The sequence below is a fragment of the Tiliqua scincoides genome, chromosome 1, assembly GCF_035046505.1.
Source record: "Tiliqua scincoides isolate rTilSci1 chromosome 1, rTilSci1.hap2, whole genome shotgun sequence".
Classification (NCBI taxonomy): Eukaryota; Metazoa; Chordata; class Lepidosauria; order Squamata; family Scincidae; genus Tiliqua; species Tiliqua scincoides.
The window spans coordinates 114,954,798-114,977,968 of record NC_089821.1 but is presented as its reverse complement, the minus strand read 5'-3'; the positions used below and the strand labels follow the sequence as shown (position 1 = coordinate 114,977,968).

The 23,171-nt window shown below is 41.8% G+C and overlaps 1 protein-coding gene across 1 annotated transcript in view; it reads right to left on the bottom strand.

Annotated features, from left to right (window-relative positions):
- The window catches only part of GULP1 (GULP PTB domain containing engulfment adaptor 1), a 211,322-nt gene that overhangs the window by 123,553 nt on the left and 64,598 nt on the right, over window positions 1-23,171 (bottom strand). The window contains exon 2 of the mRNA XM_066635363.1: window positions 11,266-11,385. The gene's annotated coding sequence lies outside the window, so the exon portion shown is untranslated. The remainder of the gene's footprint in view (window positions 1-11,265; window positions 11,386-23,171) is intronic.

Below are 23,171 nucleotides of genomic sequence, written 5' to 3'. Positions count from 1 at the left end.
CAGCTTCCACTGCATCCTGTGGGGTATTTTTTTTCTCCTCGGGAGAAGGGGACCTCCCTGGGTAAGGGGAGCAGCCCCGCAATGGGGCTACTCACTTTAGTGGTGACTGTTTGATCGCCGCTAAAGTGAAGGTGCTCATGTAGGGCACGCAGCCCGCAACCAGTGCCTAGGATCCTGTGGAGCTCAGCACCGCAGATCCACCTCTCCCCTGCCCTCCAGAACACCCCCGACCATGCCTCCCCCCTCCCTGGAACGTCTCCCCCATGCCCCTGACCGCCAAACGGTGGAACGCAGGCGCACACCAGGCGGTGGCTCAGCGTTGGCCGGAGCCGAGCCACCTCCGGCAAGAGCCCGGCGGTAAGCCCCGCAAACACGCCTCATGGCACGTTTGCAACTGTGGTCCGCGCTGCGGAGGCATGGCGCAGACCACAGGATTGGGCCCTGAGTCATTGACAGATGGGGTAAACTGGAAGTTCAAAAATTATCAGATTGCAATGGAGAAGAGATACTACGATTAATAGATCTTGAAGGGATCGAGCAAGAAATTGGTCAAGAGAGGGAGGGGATTTGCCAGGACCTGGAGCTGTTGGAAGAAGAGGATGGATTTTCAAGAATGAATTGTTGAGAGGTGTTTATGTGAAGTTTATCAGGAAAAGAAAGAAAAAAAAAAGAAAAAAAAAGTTTAGAGATGATGTAAGATTTGAATTGATACCTAAAATGATGACATGACTTGGCAGTTATGTGACATTTTGATGAATTAGATTTAAATTTGTCTGTTATTGTTATGGAATTCACAGATGGGGAAATGATATGAAGGTAGAAAATAAAGTCTAGAAAATAATGGATATGTAACATATGAAAGTGATCTGATAGATTTGTTTATAATAAGATTTATGACATGTATTTAGTAGATTAATTTGTATTAATCCACTTGACGGCAACTCCTCTCAGCCGCCGAGGGTCAGCTCATCAGTACATCAGCGTGTCGTCAGTTCTCAGGTACTTCCGGTTGTTTTGAACTGGCAGCCTCAGAACTTCAGGCATACAAGGCGGCAGCTCTACCAACTGAGCCAGACCTCCTGCCTCTTCCTGACGTCCCTTTCCCATGTTGATTGATTTTTTCGTTTTGGTTTCTAATAAGCTATATTTTGAATCTTTGCCTGCCTAGTCCATGTTCATAGGTAATTAAATGGACTGTCACATCTGATAACTCATGGGCAGCTAATGCAGTTTGATTTTTAATAAGAGCCCCAGGGGGTTCTGTGCTATATTGGGAAGAGGGGTTTCCCAGAGAGTCCCCTTGTGCCTGATCTCTGTAGTGGAGAGGACTATCACTTTCCCTCTCCATTCAACTGCTGACCCAGTAAAATGGACAACAGAGAGAAGGAAAGGGTGTATGAACACAAAACACTAGGCAGTATTCCCCTTGGTCAGCCTGCCTTCTCTTGGTACCTTCCCTGACACATATGTTTTCAGAGATGCAAGTGCCTTCCCAAAATGGGAGAAGGTTAATCTATAACAGTTGTGAAAGATGATTACAGTCAATGTGAACTTTTACATCACTGGAACTAAATGCACTTTAAGCATAATCATGATGAAAATGAAGGTGAAGTTGACAAGCAACAGCAGGCTTCATGTACTAGTTTAAATTTAGTTCAGCTGTGACATTTTCCTTGTTGTACTAATCAATGTTAGGTTGATTTAAGACAAATTTATACAGAATGGGATAAATTCTAAGAACTAAACTAATTAAGAGGCTTCATTTTCTAGCAGAACCTATGATGGATAAAGATTCAATTGATACACACCCAGCTAAATTTTCAGTATGTATCTCAGTTTTCTTCTTGGAAAATAAGAGATGTGCTTTTGGAGAGGGCTGCATTCTAAGCAACATTTGTTGTGCTACCTCCACCTAGACTTTGAGAAAATGCCTAGATGCAGAAAATGTTGATATTATCTTAACAAGTCAGCCCAATGGCGAGTCAAGAAGCATGACTTGAAGCCCAATGGCGAGTCAAGATGCTCATGCATCTTGATGCCATCTCAGCATCTCAGTCTTCATTCCTTCAAATATGTGTATGAAGTGAAGCTACAAAGCAGAAAGGATAACACATTACAATCTTGCATTGATTACTTCCCAAAGAAAACGTCAAAACCCGCCATCCAAGTAAGTGGGTTCTAGTTCAGAAATGTTTATGCTAAAATAAATGAGAGAGTGTCTGTCAGTCTTTTTCAGTTAGACTGACATGGCTACCCCACTGGAAGTCATTACTTTGTGGTCTAGCAACAGCCTGTTCAAAACAAAGATAATAAAAATGGATCACTTCATCATGAATGGCTCAATTTTCTTTTTTAATTCAGGAAAGTAAAGCTTAATATCTACAGAGGTCTTTTTTTTTTTTGCTTTGAACCATTTATTTTTGGGATCATTTTGCTGTAATGCAGTCCAGTTTAAATAAAAAAAAACCAGATTGTTGTGTGCATGTACGCCAAAGACTAAAGTAGGCCAAAGACTAAAAGGGCTGGAGATAGGATGAATTGCTCAGGTTAAGAAGTCCTCAAGTAATAAGGACATCGGCATGACTAATCTAATAAGCAAGTTAGATAAAAGGTGCTATTGGAAAGAATTGTTTACAAGATGAAAGGAAAAACCACCAATAGTCTTGTGGCAACTCAGAGATGAACTAATTTATTGTAGCATAAGCTAAAACACACTTCGTTGAATGCATGCAGTGTTATCCTAATGATAGGTATAGTTATGAATGTCTTCCCTTCATGGGTAATAGAAGATTTGGAGATAATGAAGAGATGCCATGTGGGGTTGCAATTAGGGTTAAAAGGGGGGATTTAATCACAGGTCTCCCATATCACATCTGCTTCAGTCCCTCATTGTCCCTTAAGGTAAATTAAGAAAGTTTAGTAACAATATATATTGAACCTTTGATTTAATGGACTTTGGAAACAACAGGTGTTTTCAGCTCCATTAAAAGGTAGGCAAAAATAATTAAATTCCTCCTGCAGTGAGAATTAATTCATTGCCTGGACTTGGTCCCCAAAGAAGATTTGCACATATTTTCCCCAAATGTACTTTAAACAAAGCACCTTAACCCTAAGGATGAAAATGCAAGCAAACTTGTACTTAAGCTCAACTGAACAACAATTTGGGATTTACTTCCAACTAAACATATACAGCAGTGATTATTATTATTATTATTAACAGTATTTATATACCGCTTTTCAACTAAAAGTTCACACACATTTGATTCTCACACATTTAGCACTGGGACCCACTTTTTAGAATGAGAATCAGTCAGGACCCACTGGAAGTGATGTCATGACCAGAAGTGACATCATCAAGCAGGGAAAATTTTTTCACAATCCTAGGCTGCAATCATACCCACACTTACCCAGGAGTAAGTCCCACTTACTACCATTGTTAAAAGAATATGCATAGTAGCTTGTTAAAAGTACCGGTCTGTAACATTTCCCCAAATGCAGTCACATACCATGGGAGCATCAAGTCTAATATATAAAAAATAAAATATTGAAATGAATGGAGATCCACCTGAAATTGTTCGCAACCCACCTAGTGGGTCCCGACCCACAGTTTGAGAAACACCGATGTACAGGACTGTACTATAGAACTCTGTGGAAGATGAGGAAGTCCAATTTATTGAAAATAAAATATTAAGCTACAGTGATATAAGGATAATTTAGAAACCAAACGTCCTTCTCTCTTCAGGAAGGTTTACTTTACAGGTGTGCCTCCGTATCTGTTCCAGAATCCCCCGCGGATAGCTGAATCTGCGGATATGGGGGGCTGCCCCCCCAAACTCTGGAGGCAAAGGGATAAAACGGGAAGTAACTTTTTTTTTCCATTTAACATTCAGAGACTTGCAGAGGTCATGGCTGTCCTCTGTGGGGCTCAGAAGACCGTCCGGAGGCAAGGGGAGCTGTGCAGAAGACCCTCTAGACGCGGAGTGGGTGTGCAGGGGGAGGAGCAGGGGTTGCGCAGGGGGAGGAGCAGATTTGATCTGCAGATACAGCCCCCCCATACTTACTTACTTTCATTAGCCAATTACCACTCTGGAAATGGTACCGACTTTGTCGTCTCCAGCAGAAGCCGAAGACAAATTCTATGATGACCTGGCCACCACTATCCCCGTAAAAGAGCCATTGTTCATCCTCGGCGATTTCAATGCTAGAGTTGGTGCTGATCGTGGCCCACTTGCTTAGGTCAGTTCGGCATTGGGAAGATGAACGAGAATGGCCAACGCCTGCTAGAGCTTTGCTGTCATCATGGTCTCTGTGTCAGCAATACGTTCTTCAACACGAAGCCCCAACATAGAGTCTCTTGGAGACACCCAAGATCAAAGCACTGGCACCAGCTCGACATGATTCTCACCAGACGCTCCAGCCTTCCCAGCACCAAGATCACACGCAGCTATCAGAGTGCTGCCTGTGACACTGACCACTCCCTGGTGTGCAGCAGAGTGAAACTGCAAACAAAGCGACTGTATCACACGAAAAAGGAAGGAAGACCTCGCATTGATACAAGCAAGACCCGGGATCAGAGAAAAGTGGAGGAATTTGCACGAGCGCTTGAGGAATCTCTTCCAGGCCCGGTCGATGCAAACGCATCCAACAGATGGGAACATTTCAAGAATGCCGTTTACAACACCACCTTGTCTATATTTGGCAAGAAGACCAACAAGACGGCAGACTGGTTTGAAGCCCACTCTGAGGAGCTGAAACCAGTCATTGAGGAAAAGAGGAGAGCTCAAGCAGCACACAAGGCCTGTCCCAGTGAGCGCAACCTGCAGGTCCTCCAAGCTGCTCGCGGCAAAGTCCAGCAGATTGCCAGGAGATGTGCTAACGACTACTGGCTCCAGCTCTGTTCTGAAATACAGATAGCAGCTGACACGGGCAACATCAAGGGGATGTATGATGGTATCAAGCAGGCCCTAGGTCCAACACAGAAGAAAATTGCCCCTCTGAAGTCTGCCACAGGCGAGGTCATCCAGGATCGGGCGCAGCGGATGGAACGCTGGGTGCAGCACTACTCTGAGCTATATTCCAGAGAAAATGTAGTCCCTGAAGAAGCACTGAACAACATTGAGTGCCAGCCTGTGCTGGAGGAGCTTGACAGTGAACCAACCCTAGAAGAACTTCACATGGCCCTGGACTCCCTTGCCTTTGGCAAGGCACCTGGAAAAGGCAGCATCCCTGCTGAAGTCCTAAAGTGCTGCAAAGAGATCATCGCTACTGAGTTGCATGAAATCCTCTGTCTCTGCTGGAGAGAAGGTGAAGTACCTCAAGACATGAGGAATGCAAACATCATCACGCTGTACAAGAACAAAGGTGACAGGGGTGACTGCAACAACTACCGTGGCATCTCTCTCCTTAGCGTTGTAGGAAAGTTGTTTGCCCGAGTTGCACTAAAGAGGCTCCAGGTACTTGCAGAGAGCGTCTATCCAGAATCGCAGTGCGGATTCCGAGCCAACAGGTCCACCACTGATATGGTATTCTCCCTTAGACAACTGCAGGAGAAATGCAGGGAACAACGACAGCCACTCTTTATAGCCTTCATAGATCTCACAAAGGCTTTCGACCTGGTCAGCAGGGACGGCCTCTTCAAGATTCTCCCCAAGATCGGATGTCCACCCAGGCTCCTCAGCATCATCAGATCCTTCCACAAGGACATGAAGGGCACTTTTGTCTTTGATGGCTCCACATCAGACCCCTTTGACATCCAAAGCAGCGTGAAGCAGGGCTGTGTTCTTGCACCAACCTTTTTTGGGATTTTCTTCGCTGTCCTGCTGAAGCAGGCCTTTGGAACTGCAACAGAAGGCATCTATCTCCGGACCAGATCAGATGGAAAGCTCTTCAACCTCTCCAGACTGAGAGCAAAGTCCAAAGTCCAGCTGAAATGTCTGTGTGACTTCCTCTTTGCCGACGATGCAGCTGTCACTACCCACTCTGCCAAAGATCTCCAGCAGCTCATGGATCGTTTTAGCAAGGCCTGCCAAGATTTTGGACTGACAATCAGCCTAAAGAAAACACAGGTCATGGTTCAGGATGTGGACTCACCTCCCTGCATTACAATCTCTGCGCATGAACTGGAGGTTGTCCATGACTTTGTGTACCTTGGCTCAACGATCTCCGACATTCTTTCTCTCGATACCGAGCTAAACAAATGCATCGGTAAAGCAGCTACCACATTTTCCAGACTCACAAAGAGAGTCTGGTCCAACAAGAAGCTGACAGAACATACCAAGATCCAGGTCTGCAGAGTTTGCGTCCTGAGTACACTTCTGTACTGCAGCGTGTCATGGACTCTCCGCTCACAACAGGAGAGGAAACTGAACGCTTTCCACATGCGCTGCCTCCGGCGCATTCTCGGAATCACCTGGCAGGACAAAGTTCCTAACAACACAGTCCTGGAACATGCTGGAATCCCTAGCATGTGTGCACTGCTGAAACAGAGATGCCTGCGTTGGCTCGGTCATGTTGTGAGAATGGATGATGGCCGGATCCCAAAGGATCTCCTCTATGGAGAACTCGTGCAAGGAAAGCGCCCTACAGGTAGACCACAGCTGCGATACAAGGACATCTGCAAGAGGGATCTGAAGGCCTTAGGGATGGACCTCAACAAGTGGGAAACCCTGGCCTCTGAGCGGTCCACAAGGAGGCAGGCTGTGCAGCATGGCCTTTCCCAGTTTGAAGAGACACTTTGCCAGCAGTCTGAGGCAGAGGCAAAGAAGGAAGGCCCATAGCCAGGGAGACAGACCAGGGACAGACTGCACTTGCTCCCGGTGTGGAAGGGATTGTCACTCCCGGATTGGCCTTTTCAGCCACACTAGACGCTGTGCCAGAACCACCTTTCAGAGTGCAATACCATAGTCTTTCGAGACTGAAGGTTGCCAATACAATACTCTGGAAGCCATGACTTCTTTTTGCCAAATAAAATTCTGCATAAGTGTAATTTGTGAATAAACTTCTAAATTACACAAAGTGTAATTTGTGAATAAATAAATAAATCCAAACTCCAGTATGGATTATTGAGCTGCTATGTTTCAGACTACAGCATGCTATTATATCAAATTAACACAATCAGATGACTGCACAGTAGCAGCCAATCAATTAAGAACTACACTAAGACATGTCACTGAAACATAAAAAAGCAAGAAAATCTACAGAGTTGGCAACACAATTTCATTCCAGGCTTACTGAATACTTCATTATAAAACTCAGGAAGGTCCATTATAGGATTTCTGAACAACTTAATGATGTGAGGAGCTGCAAAATTCAGGACTGCTGTCCTGATTCAATGCTTTTTGTTTATGGAAAGAATGAATCCCAGGGTGATCTATCTATGTTCAAAGCATCAGTAGCAGTCAATAATAGATGTGAATTACAAGGTATTGGCTCAGTGCTTGATATCTTTTTCCTTCCCTTGAGTGTAACCCTCCCTCTTTACAAGACAAACATGAAAGGCAGCCAGCGGCTTGTTGTGAATGAGCAATGAAATCCTAGATATTATGTCTCTATCCTTGCCACTGAAGCAATAAATGAGGACCACAAATTGGGAACTGATGCCAGGCACTCCACCAAGCAAACACAAACCCTTTCCTACTACAATATGCACATATGGGAACTGCCTTGCAATGACTCCTACTCACAGATGCAGCTTGCAAACTCTCAGCCTCCATGTCAGAGGCGGGCAAACCAAGGGCCACACTGCTGGACAGAAATTGTACAGAGGGCCATAATGCACACCTGTTGCTATCATTGCCATCATATTCACTTCAATAATAACACCGCATGGAAGCAATTCATTCAGTTTTTACCCAGTTACAAGTTAAACTTTCTTGTTCATTTTTAAACATTTTCAATTAATTTATCTCCAGGTAACCCTCCATCCCAAAAAGGAATCTATGCAGTTTTTTTCCCATTAGCCAACCACTCTCTCTCTTCTCACTGCAAAAGATGCAACAGCACTGCAGCTCTGCAACTGAACGTCACTACGCCACCAGGCAGTGATGAGGGCATGGAGGGGGCGAATGGGGCAAAACTGGGCAGGGGGAAGAACAGGGAAGCAGCAGGAGGGAGTGGATCCAGCAGCACATGCCAGATCCTATCCTGTTTCCCTCCCCTTTCTCTCCTTGGATGTATGACACCAAAAGTGGTGGTGTTATGTTCAAGGAAACCCATAACTGGCCAAAGGTTGACACAGAGTTAAGTAAAAAATACTTGCCTTCTGTTAGCCCTTGGGCAACCCCCCTCCCACTGCTAGATGTGGCATATGCCTTTTTTACTGGTGTGGCTGCATCACTGGGGGGGGGGGGGGAATAGGATTGGGCTCTTAATGAAGTTAGCATCCCTCTCCATTCCCAGAATTCATCTGGACAGTTCTGTAAACAAATATGTTGGTCAAGCTGAAATAATCTGTTTTTGTTTGAGACAAACCACTTATTTTGTTTGGTGTTTATTATTGGGGGGAAAAAAACAGACAAAAGAAAATTCCTCAGAAATGCAAAACTTCAACTTACAAACTGAGACTTATGAAGATTTAGATCAGCTGTATCACTTGCTGAACAAAGAATAGATGTCAAAAGACCTGCAGTTAGGCAAAACAATGGATAAAAATGCTAACATGAAAGCTTGTTTCGTTTTACCACCATCGTGAATGATTAAAGTTGATGAACAATTAATCTGTGTTTATTTTTCTGGGTCCCTAATCCCTTCAAATTCTTTGCTGTCATGTTTTTAAATTTATATCTGGGACCACAAGGGCTCAGCTCCAATTCCCCTTTCAGCAATCACTCAACGTCTCATGTGCTCAGATCTGTCATGTGCACACACACATACACATGCACCCCCCTCCCCACTAGGCAGACTGCATGACAGCCACATTGGTAGAGAAAACGGAAGGTAGAGACTCTGAAGATTGAATTTATTCAATTTATTTTTGAAGACTGAATTTATTCTAGAATATATTATGATTAAAGATTTTCCCAATCAAAAAATAAATCTTTATCCAATCAAGAGATGGGGAAGCATTCTTCTCTGAAAACTCATCCTCTTCTTTGGGTGAAGAAAGGGATGTTAACCAGAGACCTGCCAATGATTTTCACCTGCCAAAGCAAAACAGAATGTCCCTAATCCCTGAATATGCCCATATTTCACACTGTACCACAAGAAGAGACAATTCTGACTTCCATCAATTGAGAAAACTCTCTCAGTGTTTTCTACAAGTATGTATGCAAAAATCAGTAAAGTTCATTACTCACCATATGCTGGTAATCCAGCTACCTTGAAATGAGAATTAATTTAAAAAAATCGTGCCTGTATTGTAAAATGGTTTTGATAGCCATACAAGCCTGTTAACAAGCCTATTATGTACTGTATTACAGTTTACATAAAAATCATACAATTGATAATTACACTTACCACTCAGAATGCTCATATTCAGCGTTTATGTGCGCGCTTTCAAGTACAATATGGCATAATTTTGTTTCGGGTTTTAATGAGATAGCATTGTTCTATTAACATACAATATACGAGTGAAGCAATCACAGCTAGGAAATGGTCTCAGTCCTTTCAAAATAAAAGAAGAGGAGAAATCCCACAGGCAACCATTAAAATCTATAGAACTATTTGTATCTAATAATCTATTTCAGTGGTTCTTACACATTTAGCACCGGGATCCACTTTTTAGAATGAAAATCTGTCAGGACCCACCGGACATGATGTCATGACCGGAAGTGACATCATCAAGCAGGAAAATTTTTAACAATCCGAGGCTGCAATCCAACCCACACACATCCATGAGTAAGTCCCATTGACTATCATTGTTAAAAGAATATACATAGTAGCTTGTTAAAAGTACAGGTTTGTAACATTTCCCCAAATGCAGTCACACACCATGGGAGCATCAAATCTAATATATCTAATATTTAAATTTTAATATAATATAATATATTAAAATAACATATATTTAATAATATATTTAAATAATATATATAATAATTAAATATTAAATAATAAAATATTAAATTAATATTAAAAATATTAAACTATGTGCATGTGACAAAGGGCAAGTTATCAGCTCCATGGTCATCACCCAATGACTGTAACATTGATACCAAGCACCTTTGAAACAGCTATCAGGAATCCAACAGCATAGACAAAACTTTCAGAGGAAGTAATTCACACATCTAACCAGAAATAAACAAGAGATATGAAGTGATGCTGATGCACATGTGAAAAAGCACTAAGATGAGTCAGTCCAAGTACTGTTTTTCCTCCTAACCAGGATGCAGCTTCTTAATTAATTGAATCATTAAGTTTATCTTCTTTTAAAACATTTGTATCCTACTCTTTCCTCTAAGATGTCTGAGCAAGTATACAATCTCTCCCCCACTTTACCCTCATAACCCTCTTTGTGAGGTAAACTAGATTGAGAGCACATGGTTATCCAGTCACATTCATAGCAAAGTGTGAATTTTAAGCAGGATTTCCCCCATCCAACTCCATTACTTGAAAGGTCACAGTACAGGTCCACCCTTGTTACACACAGATTTTTTATACACGGATCTGACTAAACACGAATGGCCCCTGCAAATGAGAAGGAATGCGCTGATCCCTGGAGAAGGGGAAAAATGCACCCCTTTAAAATCACGATTTAAAAAACTGCTTTTTACTGTTGCAGAGAGACAGTCATACAAGTGATTACAGGTATAACCTAAGTATCCACTGATTTTTGTATCTCAAAGCTGATGACAAGGGCCCTTTAAATTAAAGTTGTTTAATAATGCCAGAGAGGGCAGCCAGCTGACAACCCATCAATCATTCTCTCTGTAGGTTTCACTCCTCCCTTTCCCCTGAGCATGTGAAAGAAGACTAAATGGCAGTGATTATCATATTCTCCATTCTTTCCCCCTTGCTGGGGCTCCTGTGAAAGGAGAGACTGCTGCCTCCTAGTGAAGCCTAAGCTCCTAGAGAGAGACTGATTGACTCTGTGTGCATTACAAAGGTCAGCAAGTTTTTAAATCACCAGAGCAAAGAAACTTTGTTTTTTAAATTGATTTGCTATAGTGCATTTTTTGCCATCCACGCGAGTTCTTGGAACGGAACCCTCGCGAATAATGAGACTCAACCTGTAACTCATTCAAAATATTCCATCATATTATGATATCCAAGTCTGCTACTGTTCAGCAGTTGCAGTCACATATTTTAAAATGGTCAACATTAAACTCTTACCAAGATGAGCTCAAACTTGGGTTAGCGCAGTTGCTCGTCTTCATGTAAAATGAATCACTTGTTTGTTAACATACTTGACCTCATGCCGTTTTCTACTTTCCAGGTTCTAGTGTGGATGTGCTAAAAAAAAATGAAATAGGAAAAATCAGCCACAAAGCTAGCATGCTACCAAAGTGGTTATGTTATTTTTATTTTGCTATTCTGTCTTTTTGAGGTTGATGATTATTATAAATTGGTTTCAACAGGATCATAACTCTCTCGTATACACTGAAAAGTCCGAAGACACAGCTTGCAACACTTAATGCACCCCTTGAGTGGAAGTTTTTTTGCCCCCTTCTCCTGAAGCTTCCTTGTCCCAATATTTCACAGAATGTGAAGAGCACAAAAGAACGGTTTCCTGCACTGGCTGTAGGAGATCTACTGATATTAGGGTTCTTAAGAAGTGGATGTGTCAAGTTCAAAAGACTAAGCCCTTCATCTCCCTTTCTTCTTTAAAAAACGTGCTAAAGAAAAAAGAGTAACTGAAACTCATTGAGATTCACACAACATTTGTTTTCTGTAGCAAATACATCCCTGCTCTGTTTATGCTTTTCCATTAAAAGTGCGATACTATTGAATGAGCACGCTAGAACATGTTTTTAGAAAATTTAGGCTGAAAATAATGCTAAAAGTGAGCATTGCAAGCAAAACATATTTCATTCCTGCAAAGAAACAAAAGCAGCAAAGAAACGAAATTTGAAAACAAGCGACCATAACACCTGTGAACTTATAAGAATTAGTATAACATGATACAAACACATGTTAAGTAGGAATTTTGCTAGGCTTAGGCCTGTAAAATAGTCCTTGGCGTTTTGAATCCCCCTCCTCCAAAAAGAAGAAATAAGTCTCCAGAGCTCTGAGAACTCTTCAGGGTTTGAAGAAATTCTCAAACTATTTTTCCTTCTTCTCCAGTGTCCAAGATGGCAGGGCATAATAAAAATGGCAACCGCACCAGAGTCCAGATGGGTAGGAGAGGGCTCTCTTCTTTCTCTCTTTCTTTCCCCATTGTGCTATGCCCAGGATTGAAAAGTCTTTTCTCCTTCTCCTTCCCTTGTTGCTCTGTTAATCCATCTCTAATTGTAAATTATTGGTCAAAATTACAGTGGTTTAACTGTAAGATATACTAAAAAGTACTGTCAGCAGTGTAGAAACAAGGATAGTAAACAAAGCTTAGATGCATTTTAAGATCTAATTATTTGAAAAATAATTTTACTTTTCATCTAAAGTAGGTATAGGCACCCAGAAAGATCTGATATGCAAGACACGTATGAAACTAGAACATGAATTCCTTCTGCTTAGCGATGAAAAGCACTGCAGATCAGAACAGCTGTCTGTCTGAATTGTGCTAATCACCTCTCTCTGAAAGGTTCAACATTTGATAACACAAATTGTCATCTTGCAGTCTTTTACAATGCACGTCAACTTAATCAAACGGGGTTCCACCTTCCAAGGGGGACAACAACCACAAGAATCTTGCATGCAAATACATTGTTTGGAAACGCAAGGTACAGAAAATCATGGAGAAGCAAAGCAGAGAACTCCACATAAATAAAGGTGTAGTGGTTCATGAGTTAGACTTGGAATATCCAGGTTCAAATCCCTCTTCAACGATGAAGCTTCCTGAATGACCTTGGGCCAGTCACTCTTTCTCTCAGTCACACCTACCTCACAGGGCGGTTATGAAGACAAAAAGGGGAAAGGCACTATGTACACTGTCCAGAGCTCCTTGGAGGTAGGATGGTGTAAAAACATGGAAATAAAATAAAATAAATATGTTAACCTCCACATGCTCGATCTCGTCTGATCTCAGAAGCTAAGCAGGGTCGGGCCTGGTTAGTACTTGGATGGGAGACCGCCTGGGAATACTGGGTGCTGTAGTCTTAAACTATAGTCTTTCGAGACTGAAGGTTGCCAACCACCAAATATCTAAACAGTACACTGAAGCCCATCCCCTAGACTTCTGGGTAACTTTTTCAAAAAAAAATTTCTGTCCTATGAGGTTTTATCAGACATTGTCCACATGCTTTCAGACATATCTACACAACTATAACAACTAGAAATAGGTCTGTTTGAAAAATATTGAAGGAAAAATATTGAAGGTTAAATTTTAACTAAATCCTGAGGTGAAAACTATATTCTGTAGCTTTTCTGTAACCGCAAACCTGCAGCCCTAGAAGAGCAATTGGGCTGAGGGCAAACCAAAAAGAGAGAGGTTTTCTGGGAAGGAGCATCAGAATGCAGGAGGATACAGAGTTCTGTAAGAGGATCAAGAATGTTTGATGACAAAGAAGAACAAAGGGCTTAAAAAGATATGGTTTTTAATCCTTATAGCTAATTCCTGGAAGGCTCAAGTAGAAATTCTTAATGGTTTGATCTCTGCTGGAGTGGGGAAGTGGAGTAATGGAGATTTAAAAACTCTACAGCTTGAGTTATTCTTTGTAGTTTGTATGAAACAGTTCTTCTACATCTTGTATAATCAGGAGTGGTATCAAAGTGGGTAGGCCCAAGACTTTTTGCCGCCTTAGGCAGCAGTCCAAATGCTGCCCCACTTTACCTGACAATGTGCCAGCCTCTGCTCTTGGTCACTCTCCAATGCTTTAGCTCAGTACTCCCCACATTTCCTCTTCTTCTCTTTCCCTCTTTTCCAATCCAGGGAATGGAAGGAGGAGCTGTAGAGGCAGCTAGGAGAACAGAGATGGGCACCCTCACCAGCCTGCTGTCTGAAGAAATCCCTTCAAGTTGGTCTCATGGATGGCCCCTGAGATTAACGACTGGCCAGGCTGAGTATCATCAAGGGCCTAATTTGGCCAGATCAATCCTAAACCATCAGTGGTAGTAGCAGCAGTAGGGCCCAAGTAACATTAGATATTCACAGCCAGGAGAACATGGAACCCTATGGAGGGTTCAGTGCAGGGCTTTGCCCTAAAGCTTCCAGCATACTGCACAATGATGACCCAATATGGTTCACTATTATAAGTTTTAACATTGTTGCTGTTCTCTAAATGGTTTTGAAAGGTAAAGCTAAACATTGCTCCCCCAAAGCATCTGGTCTGCTTGAATGCTATGTTAAAATTCTGGAGTTGAACAAGAATTCAAATACATTTCAAGACCTGCCACAGTTCTCTACTCAAGCAAAGATATTTTCCCTGTTTAAATATGATTAAGACTTTTTAGGCAAAAAAAATCCTGCACTGATTGAATATAAACAATAGATGTAATCAGTTTTGTTATAGTTATAATTCAAATGATTTTATATTTTTATAATACAAAGACATGTTTGGAATTAAATCTTGGAAATCTTAAAGCAAGTATCGCATTATAATGTTTGGAAAAAATCTTATTCTTCAACTCAGGTCCTCAGTTCAAAACAATATTGAACGCAGAACATGTCGAGCTATATTGGTAGTGCTAGGAAACTTTTGTAATTGAAAAGTTGAAAATGCTTGATTCAAATTCCAAGTGATACAGCTTTCATTTACTTTAAAAAGTTACTGTTTTGTTCTTATGGATGTATAACAACTCTGGAGGTGAGATATGTAGAAAAATGGGAATTCATCCTCTAATATCTTCAAACCTAATCTTGTACTCTACGAACAGAAGGGTTTTAGGCGTGAAGGATAGTGGAAAACACAAAAGAAATGTATAATATTTTCTAGGACAAATTATTAACTGTTTGTGTGCATTTTGTCAGTGTTGAAAAATGTTTACCCTTTCCAACATAGTTCTATGTGCCTTGCAAAAGTATGTGTTTACTCAGTTGAATTGTTTTAGGGTCATCATACATTCAATAAGGTGATCTACATCAGCTGTTCTCAAACTTTTAGGTCTCCAGAGACATTTACGCTCCTAGAGTACTATATGGGGGGAAGGAAATGTCAGTACAAACCAGACAGGGGGTAGATGGTGGCCACTTATGGCGTACTCATGGAATCTCTGAAGGAATCTCAGAGAGCCCCAGGGCTCCTTGGAGCACACTTTGAGAAATGCTGGTTTACACAAATGCTGGTGTAATTATCTCATCCATCTACCCTTGATGAGATGGAATCACTCATTTATTTGTTGTAGCAGTACTGGAGGGTGGTGAAAGAGTACAGCACAGAAGAAGCACTAATATAAGTGGAATCAAAACCACTGAAATAGATGTAAAAAGATGAATAGCTCCAATGTCTGAGTATTTCACTGCTGAATCCCAAGTGTCTACTGGAATCTGAATTCACAGCTAAGTTTCTCAAGAATGACCACATCTGCATGAATCACACCAGCAACAGAGAACTCCCGTGACTAAGGAACTGCCATATGTCTACCAGCTGTAGTGTGATACACAACTTTCAAGAAAAACTAAGTTAGAAAACCACTCATTTCCGATGATTTCATAGCTGTAAATTAGATGACATTCTCCCAAGTTTCTGGTAAACTCCATTAAAAAAAAATCACCAGTGTTTTGCTTTGAACAAGGCCCCGTTTTTGTAACCTTACTTGGAACTCTTAGGATGTCTTAAGTCAGGTTCTATAATTCACTTTTGTGTATGAATTAGGTTCTAATTAGTTTACACAGAAGCAATGCAAGTTCGAAAAACAAATTACAATTTTCTCTTGAGAGCTTATACTAAATCCAGGCTAACCCTATTAACCAAACTTTGAGTACCCGTGGTTTTCAATGACATTTTATAACAACTGTTAGCAAAAACAACTGGCTTATTAATTATTTCCCTAAACACTCACAAAACTATATTGTGAGAATCTCCTTATTCATATACTATAAACGTTCAAAGTATTCCCTTCCTTGCGTTTTATCAATAAGACCTTTAACATACATATACAGTTGTGCGCCACTTAACGATGGGATCAGGACCACGATCTCCAGCGTCAAGCGGCGCTTGATGCAATCTGAATCCTCCTCGGGGAGGGAAGGGGATGCGCCACTCCCCTCCCGTCCGGAGGGCTGTCTGAGCCTCCCAGAGGCAGTGCATGTCAGAGCACTGCCTCTGCGAGGTTCAGACTGAGTGAGGGAAATCGTGTCTCATGCGACTTCCAGTTTCATGGAAGAACTCGGAAATTGCACGAGAGATGCGATTTCCCTCAGTCTGAGCCTCCCAGAGACAGTGCTCGGACATGCACTGCCTCTGGGAGGCTCAGACAGCCCTCCGGAGGCAATGGCATTCAGAGGATTGGCGTGTGCGCCCCCAACGACCACGTGTTATCGTCGCATATGCAATCCTGGTGCGAGCCAGTAGATCGCTAAGGGACACACACCTGTAGTTTTTAAAACTCTATTTTTAGAAATGCAAAGCATTTGTGAATCACTATTTATTTTGTTTGTCCCTCATTTATTGATTGTTCTTTATATTATTTTAAAAGTCAATCATACATCAACATTGGAGATTCTTTTTTTTTTTTTGTAAACACAAAACAGAAGTGGCCCACAGCTGCATTAGCTATGCTATGGGTTCTCTGAAATAGGATTGAATTTAGTGGTAGCATCAGTGGTTTCACAGTCCCCAAGACATCTGGTAGCATTATTATTTTCAAAACATTCAATATTTGTTTCCTCTCCCAAACTGCATTAAGAATGTTTTATTAATCAGGCACATCCATCTCACTGGCTCCCATCATGTCTATGTGAAGCTTTCACTGTTTATTTAATAACATATATCATGGAGATACCAAATATGAGCATCTTTCTGAAGGACAGAGATGGGGCTGCAATCTAATCTTACACCATTTCATCATTATGACAGCTCTGCTCCTGCTAAATCAACAATCCACAATTAAACTGTCCATTTAGCAACCCGAATCTATTTGCAACATATACTTCCTTTTGCATATTGAAATGAAGTGTAGTCTAATGCGTTTGTACAATATAGTATGATCAGAGCACGACACGGAAGGGCAAGGAGGTCGTACACCACAGTCTAACCCCCCTCAGATGATGGATATGCCCCCAAAGCTGGAAAAAAATGCTACACCAATGACAAAGGCGGCAACAGGAGGAGTAAACCCGTGGGAACAATGAAGATGGGAAAAACAACAGAAAATTGCATCTCCCATTGCCACCCCTCACCCAGCTATCTACACTGGAAAATACCAACCCCAGTATATAAAGCTCCAACCAAGGAAACTCTAGGTTAGATGATAGGACACATGGCATGAGGCGATACCTCTCTGGCCTCTCAAAAAGGAACTCTGGTGTTGGGAGCCATGGTGAAATGGTACTCTGAGTACAGAGGGAGCACTTCACACAAATTGCCTTTGGTCCCTCACAACATGTAAGGCAAGATATTATGTTAACACTTGTCTTCCCAGAATTCTTATTGCAGGTATACAGAAATATATTTTCATTATACTGAAACAAAGATATTTCATCTGGCAGCTATGCATGTCCCCCAGTTTTCACAGTACACCAGAAGCATAAAACTCAGATGTGCAACAAACTCATATATTTACTTCCTTTGTTTCTGGTTAGGGCTTGCTTCAGCAAAACATCCAAACCTGCTGACATTTATTGTATGTATATGATTTTTTTCTTTAAAAATGCAACCAAGATAGGGTAGACAATAGCCATGGAAATATATAGTTTGAAGGTGCCTTCAAGAAATCTGTGTGAAAGAGAAAAGATGACACGGCAGGCATCTGATACAGCTATGTCCTTTTCACTCTGATTCTAAAGTAAAATTCATGTTTTGTTACAGTCAGTTGCATCTGCATTGGGAGAACATTGACACCATTAAAGATATCAAATACATTCCAAGCTGTTTTTATCAAATACTGTTTTAAGAAGCTGCCTTATGTTAACTATTTTTCTGATCAGGGGATACATGTATTTCCCTTCTTCAACATACAACTGGGGTACACGGATATTGGTTCACATTCCTCACCTCCTCGGATATGTGTGCAACATATCTTCTTGTCCAGAGATTACCACCACTTTTCATCTCTCTGATCTCATGATCCTGTTATTATGAAAACAAAATAGAGTCTACCTGAGCCCTCAAGTGTCAGCCTGGTAGCCCTTGCTCAAATAGGAATGAAACTCTATTAGTAATGAAGGTGTGACAAAGTCTAAGAATAATGGTAGCAATGACTGCTACTATAGATACCATAGGAACAATGTATTGTTTTGTTTAGGAAGAAGATATTAAAGACACAGATAACCCAGTGACACCTGTCACTATTGGATATGAATGTGGTCCACCAACAAACATACTAATAAGAAGTGAATAGTGGCCTTCAACGCAGGGACTCTTATCATCCTTTCCAGGTGACATTTTGACATTCCACATATGCCCTTCATTAAAAGCAACATCAATAGATTATCGTAATGGGTACAAGATGTAAATGTAGTTTCAACCTTGGCTGAAGGCAATCTGGCTGGTAATCACAATTATAAATGCAACTCCTGTTGCTGAAAATGCCAGTAAATCTTGCACAATGGCACTGCCGGGTTAAGATAAAAGAACATTTAGCAGAGGTCTAACATCCTTGTCCTTCAGACAAGGAGAGAACTAGAGCACACAAGTTTCTCACCTACCTATCAAACTCCTGTACAAAATAAGAACTAGTATTGCTCACAATTAGAAGAATAGGAGACTCCCTGGCAGTGAGTCTCTATTACAGCAAAGCTTCAGGAGAACCTGCAAGATAGACCATGGCTTCCAGGGATAATTCTGTTCTAATAGCACCAATAGATAATAACAAAGCATTAGGTTACTACAGCCTGTCCTCACTGGATCTAGATGCCAACCATCAGACATCTAGTAGTGAAATTTCACTCGACTTGTACACAGGAAGGAAGGAAGGAAGGTTCTCCTACACTACAGATCATAAAACATCATGCTAGTTAATCTATATGCCCTATAAATAAAAAATGCAAATATCACAAAACTAATATATTTTGTAAAAACAAATATGTAGATAAAATGACACATGCATCTCTTAGTCCAGAGGATATTTTCTATTCTAAAAGGGATACAAGTCAGCACCAGAACTTTTTTACCCTAATCAATTCCACCAACAGAGATAAATCAGTGCAGAAAGATGCAAATATATTCATTATAAAATGGCTCCTTTATTCTTGTTGCATGTACACTCTCCACTTACTACAGATTGAGTATTAATGTTATTAACATAACCATATAAATCTGAACTCAAAACCTGTACCTACAGAATACTTAGTCCAATGAGAACTACTAGTTGCCTGTATTGATGGTGCATGAAATGCTGTGGCACCTTCGCTAATCCAAAGGTTCTCAAACTGGGGCATCAGGACACACCAGCCTGAAGACCTCTGCCTTTGCTCCTGTAGGGGGTAGAGGGGGACGAATGCAGAGACACGATCCCCAGGATTGTGCCACTGCCAGAGGCGCAAGGGGCTTTCTTTTACTTTCTAGGATGCAGCAGCAGTCTCCTGCGAGTGCGGGGAGCTCTGCAGAAGCCACTGAAGGGCTGCCCAAGCTACAGATAATATTAGAGCTGCCTTGGGTGCCCTGTGAAGACCTGTCCTGTGAAGACGCCAAGATGGCGGCCAGTAACTACTACGGGTTTGCTGCCGTCGCCAGGCCCCCGTACAGCTGTTCTCATGGCTGAAACATGGTTCTTCTTATCCCCCTGGGGGCTGGGTTTAAGAATAGGCCCTCAGTTTGGCTGTACTTGTCGTAAGAGGCGACTAAACAGCCACCGGGTAGAAGGGACTTGTCAGCCTGGGAAGGCAGCTCATCTGAGAGAAGGAAAACTCTGATCCCAAACCTCCACTGCCTTATGGCTACATCCAGTTATGGAAAAGGCTTCAGGAGTCAACCTCGAGGCAAAATCTGGAGCCGGAGTCCCTGAGGCAGTTCATGGCTGAACACAGTCACGTTCTGGCAACTCCTGCGACGCCGCTGGAATGCCAACACACTTGGGTGCCCTTTGGGGAGAAAGGCGGAATACAAATCCAATAAATAAATAAATAAAGTAACGATCGCCACTCACTTCCAGTTTGCTTTAGCGAAACCAAAAGTGGGTTGCGACCGTTATTTTGACATTCTCCGTGGCTTGGAGAGCTCTGCAGAGGCTTCTGCAGGGCTCCCCACACCCCTGGGAGGCTACTGCTGCATCCAAGTAAGTAAATAAAAGCCCTTTGAGCACCTGGCAGTGATGCGATTCTGGGGTCAATGCCACTGCATTCCCCCCTCCCCCCGTAACAACTTATTGCATCACCCGAACTCCGGGAGAGTTTGAGAACTGCGGCACTAGTCCATTTTGTCATTAACTTTTGCAATGAATACTCTACTTTGTTGGATACAATAAAGGAAGATAATCTCATACTTACCCATATGGTACTTAGGCTGTTTGAAACATCAGTTTTGTGAAAGGCAAAAAATGAAGAATTACTGAAGAATGCCTTTCTTTCTCACTGCAGAAAGGCAACACAGGGCCCAATTCTATCCAACTTTCCAGCACCAATGCAATGGTGCCAACCAGGCACATGCTTGGCGGAGAGGCAGTCATAGAGGCCTTCTCAAGGTAAGGAAACATTTGTTCCAGGCTTTTTTCTTGCAAATGCAAAGATCCAAAAAGAAAATTAGAACATCAGAAATACATTTTGTCACCTGTATTTGTCACATTTTGCTTCACTGAGGCATTTAGAAGGTTTCTCTCTTTTGTTAAACTATTATAATTTCTTAAGGACTAAATTAGGCATACAAGTGAAGCTTTTCATCAGTTAGTTCATAGTAATTAATATTCATCCTCTCGTTCTTGCTTTTGTGTCTTTTTTTTCCTTTGATTGAAATTCCTCCCTCTCTTTTTCTCTTTTTTTGGCCAAGCATCAATTTCAATTAGTCTCCTTATTACAGCCTTTGCTCTTTTCCTTTTTTTCAGCGTCTGTTAAAGATATTGACAATCAGGGCACTGCTGAGCTATGCTGAGTCATTCATTGATTCCCTTTCTCTTTTAGCCAGGGGCTGCTCCATTTTCTTTGCTACAGCCTTCTTTCTAACTGAAAATGCGACAATGGATTTCATTATTACTGGAGTCAAACGCCATACTATTCCAATTAAGTATAACAATGTTATTACAGTAGGGGAGATTGCTTGATAGCACCACTGAGTAGACATGCTTGGCAGATCCCTGCACAAGAAGGAGAAAATAGTTCTATAAAGGGAAAAATACCTGAGCCAGAAGAAATACTTACATGAATTAGATTTTAAAAATAAACAGGTGCGCCCCCATATCCACATGGGTTCCATTGTGGAACACCCCACAGATAGCTACAACTGCTGGTATGGGCGAACACCTGCTCCCCACAACCTGGACCCTTCAGAGGTGAGGGGGGACTGGTTCCCCTTGCCTCCAGAGGGGCTTCTGAACCCTGCAGAGGCTGCAGACATCTGCCCGCGCTCTTGGTGAGGGGCTCAGAATGGCTGTTTTCATCCAAAAAAGTCACTTCTGGTTTTTGGCCAAAAAAGACATATCAGAAGGCCCATAAAAGTTATATCAGTGGGTATGCCTTTTATGATATGCCCATAAAAAGCATATCAGAGGGCCGGGGAAGCCCCAGAGGGCTTCCCCAATCTTCCTAATCCCTTAAACCTTATCTCCACCCAGGTGCAGCTGCTGATCTGACCAAAGCATCATGTGGTTCAGCTGTTGCTTTCCCTTCAGCCCCACCATGCCCCAGAGCTTCACCTTAGTACAGGGTGCTGCATCTGGTTACACTGCTCACACAGTGAATCCAACTTTGCATTGTTGGCATGGTCGGATGGTTGAGCTAAAGGCTGCCCAATGAATGCTAGGCAGGAGCAGTCCTGGTTCAGGAGAATTCTGAATGGAAGACTGAAGATGTTGTGATAGGACAGAGCCAGGAGGAGTTGCTGTTGTGACCTCACTGTGAGACAGTGACAGACTCAAAAGCGATGCTGCAGGAATGTGTAAAAGTGTGGGAAGTCAGCTTCCAAGAAAGAACAGTTTGGCCGACCTGAAGTTGCTCCTGCTGGCAGCATTCTCAGATGCTGAATATGATGACCACGCCATGAAGGATTCCATCTGGAAGTGAAGGATTCTCTAAGCTGCTTGCTGAACAATTATTGTGATAACTCATTAGTAAAATTGAGTTTAGTCTAGCCTGCCTATGTGAAACGCCTTGAGTCTGTAAGACTCTCCCAATGTGTTGTGAAAATCAGTGAGAAAGATGGTATACAAATATTGTAGTAATATTATTTTCAATCCCACTCCCCCTTGAAGATACTAAAATGTATAACTACATTGCCTTTCATCTTGGACCAGGCCTGCCAGGGGTTTCTGCACCACCTACCACTGTAGTGAGTTAAATACTTCTTGTCAATTAGATTGTATGTCTTTCTCTTCCAACCATCCATAGGTCTTCATCTTCACTTTAAAATACAATGCACTAATTTGGGTGCCTTGAAGCCTACTACAATGATACTGCAAAACAAAACAATAGTCAAAAATATATGTACACCACAGCTCTTTTTAGGTTTTAGTTACGTTTAAAGTGGGTTTGCTCTCAGTCAGGTTTAAAATGGATTTCATAATATTATTCAAGATCAACTTATACAGAAGACTTCCAATCAGAATTAACTAAGAAAATGGTGACAACATGGTCAGAACTAGTCTCCAGGGAATCTGGTGTAAACCAGCTCTCTCTATTGACTACTTTCATATTGTCACAAACTAGGACTCTAAGTTCATGTAAAACAAAACTTAGCAGGCAATTTTCTGGAACAGTAACTACAATAAAGGAGAGATCAATATTTCATTACAGATGGTGACTGCAATAAGGGCATGCCTTACATGAAAGTATAGAAGGCCTGTGACTGACATTGTTGATTTTTTTGCCATTATACTACTAGCTTTGTTCAACCATGGCT